The sequence below is a fragment of the Ixodes scapularis genome, unplaced genomic scaffold (assembly GCF_016920785.2).
Source record: "Ixodes scapularis isolate PalLabHiFi unplaced genomic scaffold, ASM1692078v2 PGA_scaffold7__128_contigs__length_106722199, whole genome shotgun sequence".
Lineage (NCBI taxonomy): Eukaryota > Metazoa > Arthropoda > Arachnida > Ixodida > Ixodidae > Ixodes > Ixodes scapularis.
In genome coordinates this window covers 98088544-98104212 of record NW_024609882.1, presented here as the reverse complement: position 1 = coordinate 98104212, position 15669 = coordinate 98088544, and the positions used below count along the sequence as shown (strand labels likewise).

Here is a 15669-nt window from a genome sequence, read left to right as displayed (position 1 = left end):
GTGCGTCCCACGGACACTTCATGTTGGGTGTTTACTTCGACCCTTTTTCTGTAGGAAAGGCGAGCACGTCCCAGCGCGTGTATTTACATTCCCAATATTCTCTTTGTTGCTTGAGTAACTTAGCGAAGGGTCTATTTGCGTCTGTGGACAATGAGTGCCGTGAGGGCACTTACCATCAATTGCGAATGAAAAGTTTCATGGTGTGCGTAGCACGGTGGAAGTACAGTAAACTTGAACATTGAGTATAGTGGAAAAAGCGGCGGCATCCGCGTGAGGCAGATCGTGTTGAACCATAGTAGGGTGCCTACATGTCTGTTTGTCTCAGGGTAAAGACATCCATTGTCGCCCCGAGTGTGTCAGCGCGTGACGCTCTCGCGCACTCGGTGCGTGACTTGGGCGGTAAAATGGCGTGTATGCATTAGCCAGAGCTACGCGCTCGAGCTGAGTGACACCGGATTGCGCGCACTTGAAAATGCATAAAAAAAACGATAGGGCGGCAAAATGGCTGAGATGTCACCACTCAAGCAAAAGCGCGTGTGTATGAAGGCACTCTAAACCATAGCCTCCTCTATTAGCGACGTGCGCGACCAAAAGCGTCACTGCAGTCAGCTTTCCACGATCGGCCAAACCACGGGCATAAGAGCATTCTCAGACTGTCAACTTCGACGGTGTTAGTTTCGGTATGCGATGGCTTCTTGCTTACAGTGGGGTTTTAGAGCGCAGCTCTTAGGGGCCCGTTCCCGGCTTGAGCGGCGTCGCCGTCGGCGTCGCCGTTGGCGTCGCCGTCGCCGTCGGCGTCGGCGTCGGCGTCGGCGTAACCAAGGTCATCCCAAGGTCACGTGACCCCCAAGGTCACGTGACCCCTCCCAAGGTCATCTCAAGGTCACGTGACCCCACGTGACCCCCTGAAGGTCACGTGACCCCTCGAGGTCACGTGACCCCTTCCAAGGTCATCTCAAGGTCACGTGACTCCAAGATGACCCCACGTGACCCTTTGAAGGTCACGTGACCCCCAAGTCACGTGACCCCTCTGAGGTCACGTGACCCCCGAGGTCACGTGGTCGCCTCCCCAAGGTCACGTGACCCCCGAGGTCACGTGACCCCTTCCAAGGTCATCTCAAGGTCACGTGACCCCATGTGACCCCCAGGTCACGTGACCCCTCTGAGGTCACGTGACCCCCCGAGGTCACGTGACCCCTCCAGGTCACGTGACCCCCAAGGTCACGTGGGGGTCACCTTTGGGGTCACGTGGCCTTGAGGTCACCCCCAGGTCACGCCTCCCCGAGGTCACGTGACCCCCTCCCCGAAGTCACGTGACACCCCCCCCCCCCCCGGAGCATATTAAAGAATGAGGGGAGGAGGAGGAGAAGGGGGAGGGGTCTACCCTCCCCTCAGTACCCTTCACTCCTCCTCCTCAAGAGCTGCGCTCCAATTCGGCGTTACAGGGATTTGTAAACGGCTTTCACTTTTTTAAACACACCATCGGACTTGTCGATCCCAACTCATGGTAAGTACACAGGGTAACGACTCGTGACCTCACGGCGAGGCAAATCCTGATCGTGACGTCACGAATAAAACCGCAAGAGGGCGCCACTGAAAGATCTCGGCGCTAATACTGGCAAAACCTGGCAGATCGCCACGAGACGCGGCCGCCGAAAGTGAAAAAGTACAGCGGCAGACAAGTGTCATATAACGGGCGCCTCGCTGCGGCGAGGCGCCGCGCTAATACTGGCAAAACCTGGCAGATCGCCACGAGACGCGGCCGCCGAAAGTGAAAAAGTACAGCGGCAGACAAGTGTCATATAACGGGCGCCTCGCTGCGGCGAGGCGCCGCGCTAATACTGGCAAAACCTGGCAGATCGCCACGAGACGCGGCCGCCGAAAGTGAAAAAGTACAGCGGCAGACAAGTGTCATATAACGGGCGCCTCGCTGCGGCGAGGCGCCGCGCTAATACTGGCAAAACCTGGCAGATCGCCACGAGACGCGGCCGCCGAAAGTGAAAAAGTACAGCGGCAGACAAGTGTCATATAACGGGCGCCTCGCTGCGGCGAGGCGCCGCGCTAATACTGGCAAAACCTGGCAGATCGCCACGAGACGCGGCCGCCGAAAGTGAAAAAGTAGAGCGGCAGACAAGTGTCATATAACGGGCGCCTCGCTGCGGCACAGCGCCGCGCTAATACTGGCAAAACCTGGCAGATCGCCACGAGACGCGGCCGCCGAAAGTGAAAAAGTACAGCGGCAGACAAGTGTCATATAACGGGCGCCTCGCTGCGGCGAGGCGCCGCGCTAATACTGGCAAAACCTGGCAGATCGCCACGAGACGCGGCCGCCGAAAGTGAAAAAGTAGAGCGGCAGACAAGTGTCATATAACGGGCGCCTCGCTGCGGCACAGCGCCGCGCTAATACTGGCAAAACCTGGCAGATCGCCACGAGACGCGGCCGCCGAAAGTGAAAAAGTACAGCGGCAGACAAGTGTCATGTAACGGGCGCCTCGCTGCGGCGACGCGCCGAAACAGACTTGTCCCGAGCAATGGAATGTCCGCTCGTGCTTCTCGCGTTCCTCGGGCTACCACTTCTTGTCTCGTCGGGTTTGAAAACCATGTTTGGGGTCCTCGCCGCTGCAAAAGCTGCAAATGCTCGAGAAACGTGCCCCGCGCCACTTTTGGGAAAAACAAAGCGCCCGAAACCTAAAAATTTTTTTTTAAAATTGGGGTGTCTGTATGTTTATACAGCCTAGAACTTAATCTGTCCTGACGGGCAACTAGTCTCCCAGCTGTATATGAGAAAAATAGCCAGTGCAGTACAACCGTCAGCCCGGGATCTTTAACGTGCACCACCCAGTAGTGATACACGACCGCACGCCGGTACAATGTTCATCCAGATCGAAACGGGTAGGGGTAGGGATTGAATCCAGGATCCTGGGTTCCGCAGCGCGAGCTTTCGCTCCGCGTGCTCCGAGCTGGTGTGCGCGAGCCCACCCGGCCATTGATCCCCCGCCTGAAATCTATCTCAGTGCTGCGCTTTGTCGCCATGATCTTCCTAAGAGATGCACGTTGCACGTGCCTCGTGTATCGATGCACATTGCGCTACTTTTAAAACATGAAGCGGCTTTATCAACCCCCTCGGTACCAAAGTCCTTCCATCCTGAGGCTTTACTCGGTACTGTTCCTTCGGCTTCGCACGGCCTAGAGCCACTAAATAAGCTACGCTTCATAGTAACGACACTAACTCATCGATGGATGGATGGATGGATGCTAACGGCTGAACCATTTATAACGGGTGGTAGCTTGCGCCACCTAGCCTAGAAATTAAGAACCAAAAGTATGATTTCTTTCCTTCGCCAATTTTATCTTCTGCAATTTCGTAACTATCATTAGGTGGTGTGGGCTATCACCAAGATGACCTTTTGGAGATGGAACAGAAAAACCAAGAACATTACCCCCCCCCCCCCCCCCCACACACACACACACCTCTTCCGCCTGTCGAGGGAGCCACCAATTTTCCTCTAGCCAAACCTAGTCGGCGTTACCCCAGTACCGGGCCAACTGAAAAACATGGTGCAGATTTTCGGCCGTAGCCACGCGGGAGGGAGTCTCCATTTTTCTTGGTCCAGCCTGTCCTTGGCTGTGTCAGGTGTACGGCATCCAATTTTCCCTAAATAAGCTCCACCAGCCTTCCAATCTCCTCTATGTTATTAAAATACACTTATCATTCATTCGTCCATTCTCCTTTTTAAACCATGGCGCTCCGGCTAAATCCGTCATCCCCTCCAGGAGAGCGGGAGCAAGCCCTCTACACTTATACACCACATGTTTTATTGTCTCGCCTTCCCCTTGGCATACGGCATAGCGCATATACCTTTTCTCATACCCGGTCTAGCCTCGAATGACAACGAGCTCCCCGCGAAATATCATAGCAATAATCCTTCATAATTTTTTTTGTTTTGTTTTCGTCCCCTGTACATAGTTAAAGCTGATTTTCCCCGTATTCTTTCCTCCCACATCTTGTTCTCGGCTTCTTTTACTTCCTTTTACACAGAGGTAGCCTGCTCTGCACCAGCACTTGACAGTTTGTATTTCAATTTCAGTGTTCTGGTTCGGGTTGTCCATTTAGTTTTCAGATTTTTTTATGTAGAAGTGTTTACCTTTCTCGCCCATCGTGTATCTTCACTTGTGTCTGGCATTTGTTCAAATTTCAACTTACTGATCGCCTCTCTAGCCTTGAAACTTGCCCAGCCCATGTTTCCATGCACTCCTTCATTTGGTGTATTCCCATGTGCCCCGAGTGACAATTTACTCACGCTCCACTGTCTGGTCTTTAAGCTCGACTGGACCTCAGATTTTATGCACAATACCACATTACCAGAAGAAAACCCCGGCGCCATTACTCATTTCCATATTCCCCTAACAACTTCATACATATTGTAATTCCATAGTGCCTTATGCTTCATAATTCTGTATTCCTTTTAACTTTCTTAAGTCTATTTTCTAGTATTGTTTTCCCTCATTCAGCCATACTCCTAGGTGTTTATACTTATCTACGTGTTTTGTTAAAACGTCTTAAATATTCAGCGGGTCCCCGTCCTCATAGTTATAAACTATTTTTCCTGACTTGTCGCTACTGAATTTCAGGCCCAGAGAGTCTCCTTACTCTCCACAGATCTTAAACAGGTCATGTAACCTATCTCGGCTATCTGCTAACAGTTCAATGTCATCTGCGTAGAACATTTCCGGTATAACGGTTTACTTTTCTCCCTCTTTTTATATCTTTTTATATATGACTCATCAAAACCTAAAATTCACTCTTCTAATTTATTTTATATTCTACTCAAGTATATCATAAAAAAGAAGAGGTTGTAGGGGACAACGTTGCCTGAGGACGACGAAGAGTAAGTGAGCGAAAGACGTTCCAGACCGCTTGTCCTAAATTTTTTTTTTCGTAAACTGCTGAACAAACTGCCTATTTTTGAGAGTTTGAGGCCAAAAAAGAGCATTATGGACTCAGGCCCAGAGACCAAGGGCTCTGAAGAAGACCGCAATGGACGAGAACACACAAAATGGTCAGACACCTCTGATTCTCACCGAAGAACCTATGGACCATTTATACTCGGTGGACCCATGCAGTCAAGCAACCAAGCCGCCAGGTACATTCAACAATGAAGACTCACAGTCTGCTAACATCACTCCTGCGCAGCGTGAGCCACAAGTCAACATGGATCACATGCAAGCTTCTTCGAACGCCGACGACGATGGCTTCACTGTCTACACGTCACGGAAGCGGAAGTGTCAGCACGAAAACAACGGGGAGGTGAATCAACTTCAAGAGACAGGTTTGACTGTCATTTTTATACCCGCAAATCCTGCTGTCTGTCTTACCAAACTAAGTAGCCTAAAACTTTCGGAAGCGCTGGAGACAATATGTTAGGAATGTATCCTAATGATCCGCCCCAACAAGCGACTAAATCTGATAGCGGTTGATACTCGTAACGCCTACGCAACGAAACTCCTTCTCAAGGTTACCACACTATGCCAAGTAGACGTGAGGGCTTATGAACCGTGTCCACGCTCAGCAGCAGTAGGTATCATAAAGGGCGTAGATCAAGAGATCACCGACATGCAACTACAAGATGAGCTGAGTGCCGAACCAGTGCCCATTCTGCATGCCCGAAGACTTGGAAAATCATCCGTTGTGAAGGTACAGTTTGCAACCACACAACTGCAGGATTACGCTCTTCTTTCTCGTGTCCGCTATCGAGTCTTTCCCTTCGAAGAACGCCCTTTACAGTGTACAAACTGTGGCCGCTACGGTCACAAGACTGTTGCATGCTTCCGCGAAACAATTTGCAGTCGATGTGGAGGAAAACACGATCGAAATGCCTGCGAATCTGTAGAGCCAAAATGCATTAACTGTGGAAGCTGTCATGAGGCGCTAGCTCAAGGGTGCCCGAAACGGATCGAACAAAAAAGGCTAGCAGAAGTTCGAAGACAAGGCCACACAACAGTATCGAATAACTCACAGGCTCACGTTCAACACGAGACAACCCACCAGAACCAACAGTCCCAACCACGCGATCTGAATGACTTTCCTTCCCTCCCATCAACCAGCAAAGAAGACGTCCAAGTCAACCAGAGTTTGAGCCAGAATGCTGTGAAGCGCACGTACAGTGACTCCTTGAAATCGGTAGAACCTCAGTCGGCACCTGTATTGAAGAACGACACCATACACTCTATCTCACCACCACCACCTATAAAAGGAACCTCCTCCGAAACTCCACATAGAGAGTACTTGAATGCACGTGAGAAAACCGCGAAACCAGTAAGCTGTACTTCTGAGCCAAATATCGCGAATGACGGTGAGTCCATATTCAGCTCTGCCCTCAGAATCATAATTGATATCATAAGTCGTTGCTTAAATACTCAGCAATCAGAATGGGCTAAAATGATCCAGAAAGGACTTGATTTAATCAGTCCTCTCCTTTTTGCCTGGATAAAGTAGAATGTTTTCAAGATAGTTTGAGTGCAACAACGGTATTTCAATGGAATGCAAATGGACTCAGCTCAAAACTTTCTGATTTTAAACAACTTGTTTTCAAGTACCGTTTTCCTGTACTAGCTATAACGGAACCTAAGATTAGCGATTATTCAAATTTTAAAATTTCGGGATACACGTTTATCACTTCAAAGAGAACATGCGGAAACAGCCGCGCCATACTGGGAATAAGAAAAGATCTTACTTATGCTGAAGTTGAAGTAGCCCCCCATGACACAAATGAATACGTTTGTGCCATTGTTAACGACAAAAACAAAAATATAACTGTCATCTCCGCTTACACTGAGACTCGGGCAGCTTTTGATTCAAAACGCGTCGAGACTCTTCTTCGGAGTACCCCCTCTCCGCATTTTTTATGCGGTGACTTTAATGCCCATCATGAGTTCTGGGGTAGCGTCCGGAACGACCAAAGAGGGTGCCAGATCAGTGAACTCGCAGAAAGTTTGAACTTAGTCCTGTTGAATGACGGGAGTCCAACCTTTTATAGAGGAGAAACTGTCAGTAGCGTTCTAGATCTGACATTTGTGTCAGCTAGCTATGTCAAACATGTTGCCTGGTCAACTGATCTTGAGACCAGGGGAAGTGACCACATGCCGGTCCTGACGTTTGTCCGTGGCTTTGACAAAAGCAGAAAACCACATTCTATATCTGTTACTGATTGGGACAAGTTCTCTACGCTCGCCAGTGATTTAATTACTGCAACAACAACCAATGATCAGCTATTGCCTTCCCTAACAAACTGCATTTTGCAGGCGACTCGGAAAATAACCCTGCCTTTCAATCGAACAGAGGTAGACATAGAGTACGAAAGGTTACGGGCAATCCGCAGACAAGCAGAAAGAAAAGCTAGACGCACAAAAGATCCTGAGGACTACCGCAATGTCCGGAGAGCACAAAAAAAGGTACGCAAACATCTTGACGCTCTTAGCCGACGTCGATGGAGAGAGCTCTGCTCATCCTTAGATGCAAAGAAACATCTGTCTCAACTGTGGAGAGTGATCCGCGGAATCAGAGCGCCTGCTCAACAACAATACCCATTTAGGGCCCTCGCATTGTGTGAGAGATCTACAGATATTGAAATTGCTGAGGCATTTTGTCGCCTTGTTACTCGAAGCTCAAGCTATATCCAATGTCCAAAACGCCATGTTGTTCATTCACCGTCATCAAACGAAATCTTTCTCGATTGTCCCTTTACTCTTGCAGAGCTGAGTCATGCACTACAGGACTCAAAAAAGAAATCGTCACCTGGTCCTGACGCAATAACCTACTCGGCACTCTCACGGCTGGATGAGCACTCAAAACGCAGACTACTCGAATACTATAACCAATCATTTTCTACAGGCGTGCTTCCACGAGATTGGAAGCGAGGCAAGATCATCCCCGTTCTAAAACCTGGACGTTCACCTCTCGACCTGGGATCATTTCGACCAATCGTGCTAACCAGTTGCGTGTGCAAAATAATGGAGCGAATGATCCTCTCAAGAATGACATGGTACATCGAAAAATCCAAGTTGTATCCTGAAGAAATGTCTGGATTTCGTATTGGACGTTCTGCCACAGACAGCGTAGTCGATCTGGTTAGTTCGGTCGAGCAAGGCATTGCCGATAGAAGCAAAACTCTAGCTATCTTCATAGATATCCAAAAGGCCTTCGATTCCATCACGCACGAAGCAGTTTTGTCTGCAATGGCTGAGCATGGTTTTGGGGGGAATGTTTTTAACTGGGTGAAAGACTACCTTAAAGAGCGAACTATCTTTATGCAGACAGTTGACGGAGACACGGAAGACCACACAGTGGAGCGAGGTGTACCACAAGGAGGAGTACTAAGTCCTACGCTTTTCAATATTTCGCTTGTATCCTTACGCCGGAAGCTCCCTAGGCATATTCAGCTTTCGATTTACGCCGATGATATCTGTATGTGGTCGACACACGCTAATCGTTTCGTCAGCCAGCGGAGACTTCAGCACGCTCTTGCTGAAATCAGCCTATATTTACGAGAACGGGGAATGTGCCTATCTCCCGAAAAAACTGTGGCCATGGCGTTCACACGAATGTCGATGAAACGTTTTCCTTTAGTCCTTGCTGGAAATCTCATCCCATGCCTACCAACACATAGGTTTCTCGGTTTTTTAATCGATAAAAACCTGACCTGGACACCACATATAAAATACCTTAAATCGAAGCTTGGTTCCGCGTCCAATATCCTTCGCTGCCTTACAGGAAGGACTTGGGGCAAGTCTTGCACATCTATGCTGAAATTACAGGACTCTTTAATTAATTCTCTCATCAGGTACAGCCTACCAGTTTTGCAGAACATTTCTGCCACGAACTTTAGGAGTCTGCAGGCAGAGGCAAATAAGTCTTTAAGAATTTGTCTTGGCGTCCCTGGTGGAACTTCAAATGTTGGCACAATTGCAGAAGCTGGAGCACTTCCTTTGACAACAATGCGCATGCAAGAAACGTTAAGAATACACCTAAGGCACAAATCTCGACACAAGCGGCATTATCTCATAAATTTGAATCGTGAAAGACCAAGCTCTGGGTTCGGTAAAGCCGTGGATGAACTGCAAAAGAATATTCCTCCTTCAGCCAAGTATTATGAAACCCCATCCTGCCCTCCCTGGACACTGCATGTCCCAGAAGTTTTTATGAATGTGCCAGGTCTCATCCAAAAAGCAGCACAGTCACAAGTAATTCAACTTCAATTGACGCTCAGTCATATTCACTATGCATACTTTGACCGTGTGCATATATACACAGATGGCTCTACACGTACTAGTACATCAGCCTCTGCAATAGTTATACCAACTCTCAAAACAACCCGTAGCTTCAAGCTGTCACACTATGTCCCTTCAACAACTGCGGAGCTACACGGAATTAAGATGGCACTCCAATTCATCCACTCTCAAACAGTTTCACAAAAGTGGGCAATTTTGACAGACTCACGGGCTGCGCTGCAGTCATTAAAGCATTCCCTCACCTCTTCATCCAACCCACACTTGTGTTTTGAGCTTTTGTTTAGCTACGCAGAGCTCAAAAGAAGCGGGCATGATGTGGTATTCCAGTGGATTCCGGGGCACACCGGAATAGCTGGAAATCAGGCTGCAGATGCTGCTGCCTCTAATGGTCACCTATTACAAACCACGGACACCGTACCTTTTACGAAAACAGACGCTCGATCGTTAATTATGTCACTTAGTAGAGAGGAATTTAGAAAACTTTGGAAGTCACCAGACTATCATTACAAGCCCCTTTTCAGAATCGATCCTTCTCTAAAAGGAATATCTCCAAAACATTTACCAAGGAAGCTCGAGACCCTTTACCACCGCATACGTCTTAATGTCGCATATACAAATCTCCAAAGATTTAGGTATGGCCACGCGGCTAGCCCGAATTGTCAACAGTGTGGTATACCCGAAGATCTCAATCACATTTTTACAAGTTGCTCTAAATTCGATGACGCGAGGTGGACACTACAGGCCACCTTACAACAACTTTATGGCGAAGCTTACAGTTTTAAAAACATGCTAGAAACTTGGAAGCCGCAAGATAAGCAACGAGGACCATTAGACGCGTTTACAAACTTTCTCGAAGAAACTGGGCTGATAGACCAACTTTAACTTTACCTGGAATCGTTTAACTATATACGTACAGCCTACGTGAGGCGACGTGAACTGAAAGTGAACACTAACCCATTTATATCTCGTGTGTGTTTATGGACAATAGTGAGCAATGACTCAGTGTTTCTGCGGTACAACGACGTTTCGTTTCTTCATCTGTGACGGTGTGAGTTGGTGTCTTCAGCATTACAACCCTATGACTGATATGTGAAAATCTGAACCTGTATCCCTGCCTTCCCTGCATTTCTGCATTCTTCTGCAACCTTTCTTCCCGCCTCCCTTCCCATGCAGAGTAGCCTGCCAGACTACGTGCTTGGCTAAACTCTCTGTTGTTCTTCCCAATAATAAAAAAAAAAAAAAAAAAAAAAAACGTTGCTTGAGTTTTTTTTTTAAATTTCTGCCGGTTCTATTGCTTCTGGTTTTCATGCTAGAGACGCTTTACACACGCGCCAGATCTCATCCGCCATTGCTGACCTGCTCTTGTCTTACCGAGGTAACGAGCCTCTGAAATGGGCGTTGACAAGCCTCCACAAAGACCCACGCCGGGCAGAAGGACAGTGTAGAATCTAAAATGGCAATAACCTGCCCTGCTGTAATAATGATGAAGTGAACGGAATAAGGGGAGAGGAAACAAGAACTGAAGGTCGGTTATGGCGGTGCCCATGCACATTTGCTGCAAAGCGTCTATTAGCGCCGAGATGTTTCGGTGGCGCCCTCTTATGATTTCCCTCCGTGACGTCACGACTGGGATTTGCCTCGCCGTGACGTCACCAGTTGTTATTCTGGCTACTTACCATCGGGGGAGACGACGAGTTCGATGGTGTGTTTAAAAAGCACAGTAGAAGCTAGGAGCCACACGCAATCCGAAACTAACACCGTCAAATTAGACACTCTGACAATGCTCATATGCCTATGGTTTGGCCAATCGTGGAAAGCTGACCACAGCGACGCTTTTGACCGCGCACATCGCTATAGACGCTTTCAGGCAGCTGTGCAAGGGCGCCGCCGTAACCGACCTTCAGTTTTTGTTCCCTATTATTCCGTTCACTCAACTTCATCATTACCACAGCAGGGCAGGTTATCGACATTTTAGGTGTTAGTGTGTCCTTCTACCCGGCGTAGGCCCTTGTGGAGACTCGTCGACGACCGCTTCAGTGTCTCGGCATCTCGGTAAGACAAGAGAAGGTCGGCTATGGCGGCTCAATCCGGCGCGCGCTGAAAGCGTCTATATGGCGGCCGTGTCTGTGTGCGCGACTGCTGAGCACGTGCTGATGGTGAGCTTCCACAGTTTTTTTGTCACGTGCACTCCGCACCATTAAGATTGCCGGTCTTAGCAAGGAATTAATGTGAGCTCATTCTGGGCATGCGCTCTAAACATCGCCCTCAAATATGGCGTCCAGTGAATACCCCCTATGGCAACCTTATTACTTGAGCATACCTGCTGTAAAAGTCTAATCAAATTGGCATTTTAATCATACTCTCTCCGCTGTACTCATATTGTTTCTTGATCCACATTGTCGTGCGCACCTTTAATGTCTAGAAATGCTATCCGTAGCGGTGTTTTACTCTCCCGTGCCACCTCTAAACATTGAAACGGCATCACGATGTACCCTAGCTATAGCATATGTTTTTGCAGGTTTTCATTATGCATGTTTTAAGAGCATTCTTAGGTTATTTTCCTCTTTCTCTCTATCATTACACGCCAGTTGTATGTCAAGCGCTCTATCCTGTCTCCCTCGTCTGTCCTTCTTTTTCGTATTTGCGCTTTTATTTCCATATACTAAACACTAAGTGATGATGAATAAGTTATCATCTAATCTTCTATCTCTCAGGAACCCGTTCTGTAGCTCACCTAGAATGTTTTCTGCACGTTCTTCGGTTCTTCTTTTCACTACCTGCATCGGTAGACTGTACAGGACAAAAGTGACTGTTATTGGACGTTATTATGTTATGCGATCCTTATTTCCCTTGCCTTTATATAGAGATCTTATTCCGATTAGTTTTCAATCATCGGGTACCTCTCATCCCATTATTATTTGATAATTTGGCTGTCTATTTTCCTTTTTGTTCCTAGTGTCTTGACAAGTCTCATTCCTATACCATCTTGAACTGTCGCCGTTCCCCCCCCCCCCCCCCAAGCAGGTGCTTTACTCTCCACTCTTTCCCATGCCCCCGTGGTCATCTGGTTATCTCAATTGTCTCGTTAGTGTTCTCGTCTTGTGCCGTGTTGTTGTTTGTGTTCTGTCCAATCTCGTTCGGTTCAAGTTCTGCGAATGTTGCATCGATTGTTCATCTAATAAATTCCCGTGCCTTCTCGCCCTTTGCGCTTATCACCTCGTCAGTGGTGAATGAACAATGGAACCCTTCTCTTTTGCCCCTATGGATTGATGTGCTCCCAGAACCGTATTTCTGAATTCCTATCATTTTGATTTCCCACCATCATCCACTGCACTCAAGTTCTACCAATCTTGGCTTGGATTAGAGGGGATTTTTCTCTTTTTTTTTCATGAAATGATTTCCATTTAGATACTACCTAAGCGGGTGTGACTCCCCTTTTCTTTGCCGATCGGTGTTCCCTTGAGGCCTCTTTTCGCCCTGCTATAGTCGCCTTAACTTCACTGTCCCATCCGCTTTTCGGTGTGTGTTTCTCCGTCTTCCTCTTTGTTCGATTTTGAACACCTCAAACTTCTAAACATGTTTACTAAATCAGAATATCTACATATTCTCTCCAGTTGTCTGTATACTATAGACTCAATTTGCCCTGGTACCTCTTGTAGTCAAGCATCCTTTAGGGTCGATATTCTTTCTCGTTTAAGAATTTGTCTGTTTCTGCTCTACCAAACTTTATTTTAAGTCAGTCATGGTCACTCCGTGAGTTTTTCGTGCCTTTCACATCTATTTGCTTGCGTCCTAATCTGTTATACAATTTGCCAGACATTAAACAACATGCATTGTTGAGTGCAAATTGTTTCGTTCCCACGTTACTCATCCGTCGCGTTTTACTTGGGCGTCAAAAGGCACTAGAACAAGGGCATCACAGAACTATTTTAGCATCCTCCTTGTGAATATTGGATATCCATCGAAGTCTTCTATCTGTGAATTCATGTCTCCTAAGATATTTGTTTTCCGATTAGTGCCAATTTCTCCAACATCTTTGGAAATAAAGGTCAAGTGCTCTGCATTTTCATCTTTTGTATCAGTTTCTGTTTTCAGATATACAAATCCCATGAGCGTGTATGAACCTTTGATATTACATTTTAACCACACACGTTTTCTGCAGCTTTCCCTCTCCCTTTCCCAGCCCTGTCCTTTCGCTGGCACTTCCAATCCGCCTCCTTTCCGTTCCCCTACCCATTGATGGCATCGCGCCCAAAAATAACCTGCCCAGCAGGGTGGTTCATCCGTATCTCTAAGCTGCGTCTCTGCCAATCCATACACTACATAATCTTCATAATTTAATTGTTCCAGAATCTCTTCCCACTTCATTTTATTTCTGCCCCCCTAAATGTTTATAGATCCTAAATTGCGCTGCTTTTTTTTTTCTTCTTCTCTGAGGCTTCCTGTCACCCTCCTTACCTGCATTTGAACCCTCAGCCACCGGCGGGCTCTGCCGGCTTCTAAGGAAGCCTATGCTATACAGCCCATCCTCCGCCCCCTTGTAGCATAAAATCATGATTGCCATTTATTTAAAGCTTTATCTGAAATCACAGGAAACGCTTTTCCATCCACGAGAAATGTCGAAACAATTCGCGACAGAGCAAAGCAATATCACGTTAGCTTGCTAACACCGAAATCTAATGCTGATGAAGTTGCACTTTTGTATCTTGACGAACGGCAGTTGCGTCTGCTCTGCACAAGCGCCAAGATTGCGGCGCCCACAACAATATCGGGGAACAGGGCGCCGACACTCTAATGCCCGTGTCCCACTAGAGCGACAGACAGAAACAAAAGACAGCGACAAGCCTCAAACCCATGCAGCATGCTCGCGATGACACCTTTGGCAGGCGTTTAGTCGATCGGTGCTCGTGAAGTAAGCACGAGCGATTGCAAGCCTGCCAAAGATACTCTGGCGTGCAAGATGCTCGTGTTTGAGTATAGCATCCTTTATTTTACAAACCCTCTCAAATCGGGGGGAAGGAAGAAGAGAAAGTCACATAGCGGACGTGTATTCCATTCGCTCCTATTTTCTCTGCTTACTGCTACTACGTTGCCCATCGCCAGTGAGTATTTTTTTTTCTCTCACTTCATCATAAGCAGTTCTTGCTGGCTTGCAAGGTTCTGGCTTGCCCGTTGCGCGGCACTCCAGCCGGCAAGGCATGGAAATTTCAACGTCCTTAGTCGCCGCCATGGCGGAACCGCTCCCGCCTGACGACGAAGAACTTGCCAGCGTTTCGGGCTCAATTGCCGACGACAATCAAGGTGCGTTCCAGGATGTCGTCCGCGGAACAAAGAGACGCTGCCCAAGTCAAGGCTCTGGTTCTAGCGAGCAGACCATCATCACCCAAACCGAGCCCACTGTCCGTCTCGTAGTTCTTTTCACTCCTGTGGACAAAGATGTAAGAATTGACACCATCACTTCGGTTCGCCTCACGTCCACTCTGGAGACGCTCGTGCCTTCGTGTGTTATTGAGGTGCGCTTTAACAGGCGGAAGAATCTCCTAGCGATTGACACGCGGAATGGACAAACGACACGTACTCTCCTTGGCCAGACCACGCTTTGCGGTATGAAAGTGCGTGCTTTCGAGCCTCGTGGAAAGGCCTCCAGCGTTGGAATTGTCCGCGACATTGACAGCACCCTTTCTGACTCCGCAATACTCGGAGTTTTGCGCTCAACAGTAGGCATCCGCAACGTCCGTCGCATCGGCAAGTCCACTACTATTCGAGTTGAGTTTGCTTCTCCTACACTTCCTGAGCACGTCTACGTCGGCCTGGTTCGACATAGCGTCGACTTGTATGTCAACAACCCCATCCAATGCCACCGATGCGGTTTGTTTGGCCATGTTGCGGCTGTGTGTAAGCGGTCGCTAACTTGCCTCCGATGCGCAGAGCCTCACGCAACTACGGAATGCAAAGGCTCAAGCACTCTTTGCGTCAACTGCAGGAAACCACATGAAACAACATCACAACAGCGCCCATTCTGGCAAGCTGAGCGCTCCGTGTGTCGCTATCGCTGCGAGAACAATGTTTCCTTCGCAGAAGCACGAGCCCAAGTGGACAAACGTACGGCCGAGCGGGCGGCTCCACGAGCCGAAGCTGCAACAGAGATGGTTGTTCCAACTGAAAAACTTCAACGGAGGCGACGTCATTCTCGACGACGCCAGGTGGAACAACATATTGCAGACAAACAAGACCCGCCATCATCGCTTGTCGCCGAAGCCCCGAAGCCAATGGAAACAGAGCCTGCGCCTAAGGAAGCACCTGTCCTTGTTTCCTCCGGCGAGAACAACGTGCGACAAAGCTACAAAGCAGCGCTGCAAAACGAGCTCCCACCGTCGTCAC

At 48.2% G+C, this 15669-nt stretch overlaps 1 protein-coding gene across 1 annotated transcript in view; it reads left to right on the top strand.

The window, feature by feature from the left end:
• The window catches only part of LOC115309756 (venom metalloproteinase antarease-like TtrivMP_A), a 95205-nt gene that overhangs the window by 18189 nt on the left and 61347 nt on the right, over positions 1-15669 (top strand). The gene's annotated exons all lie outside the window — the stretch shown is intronic.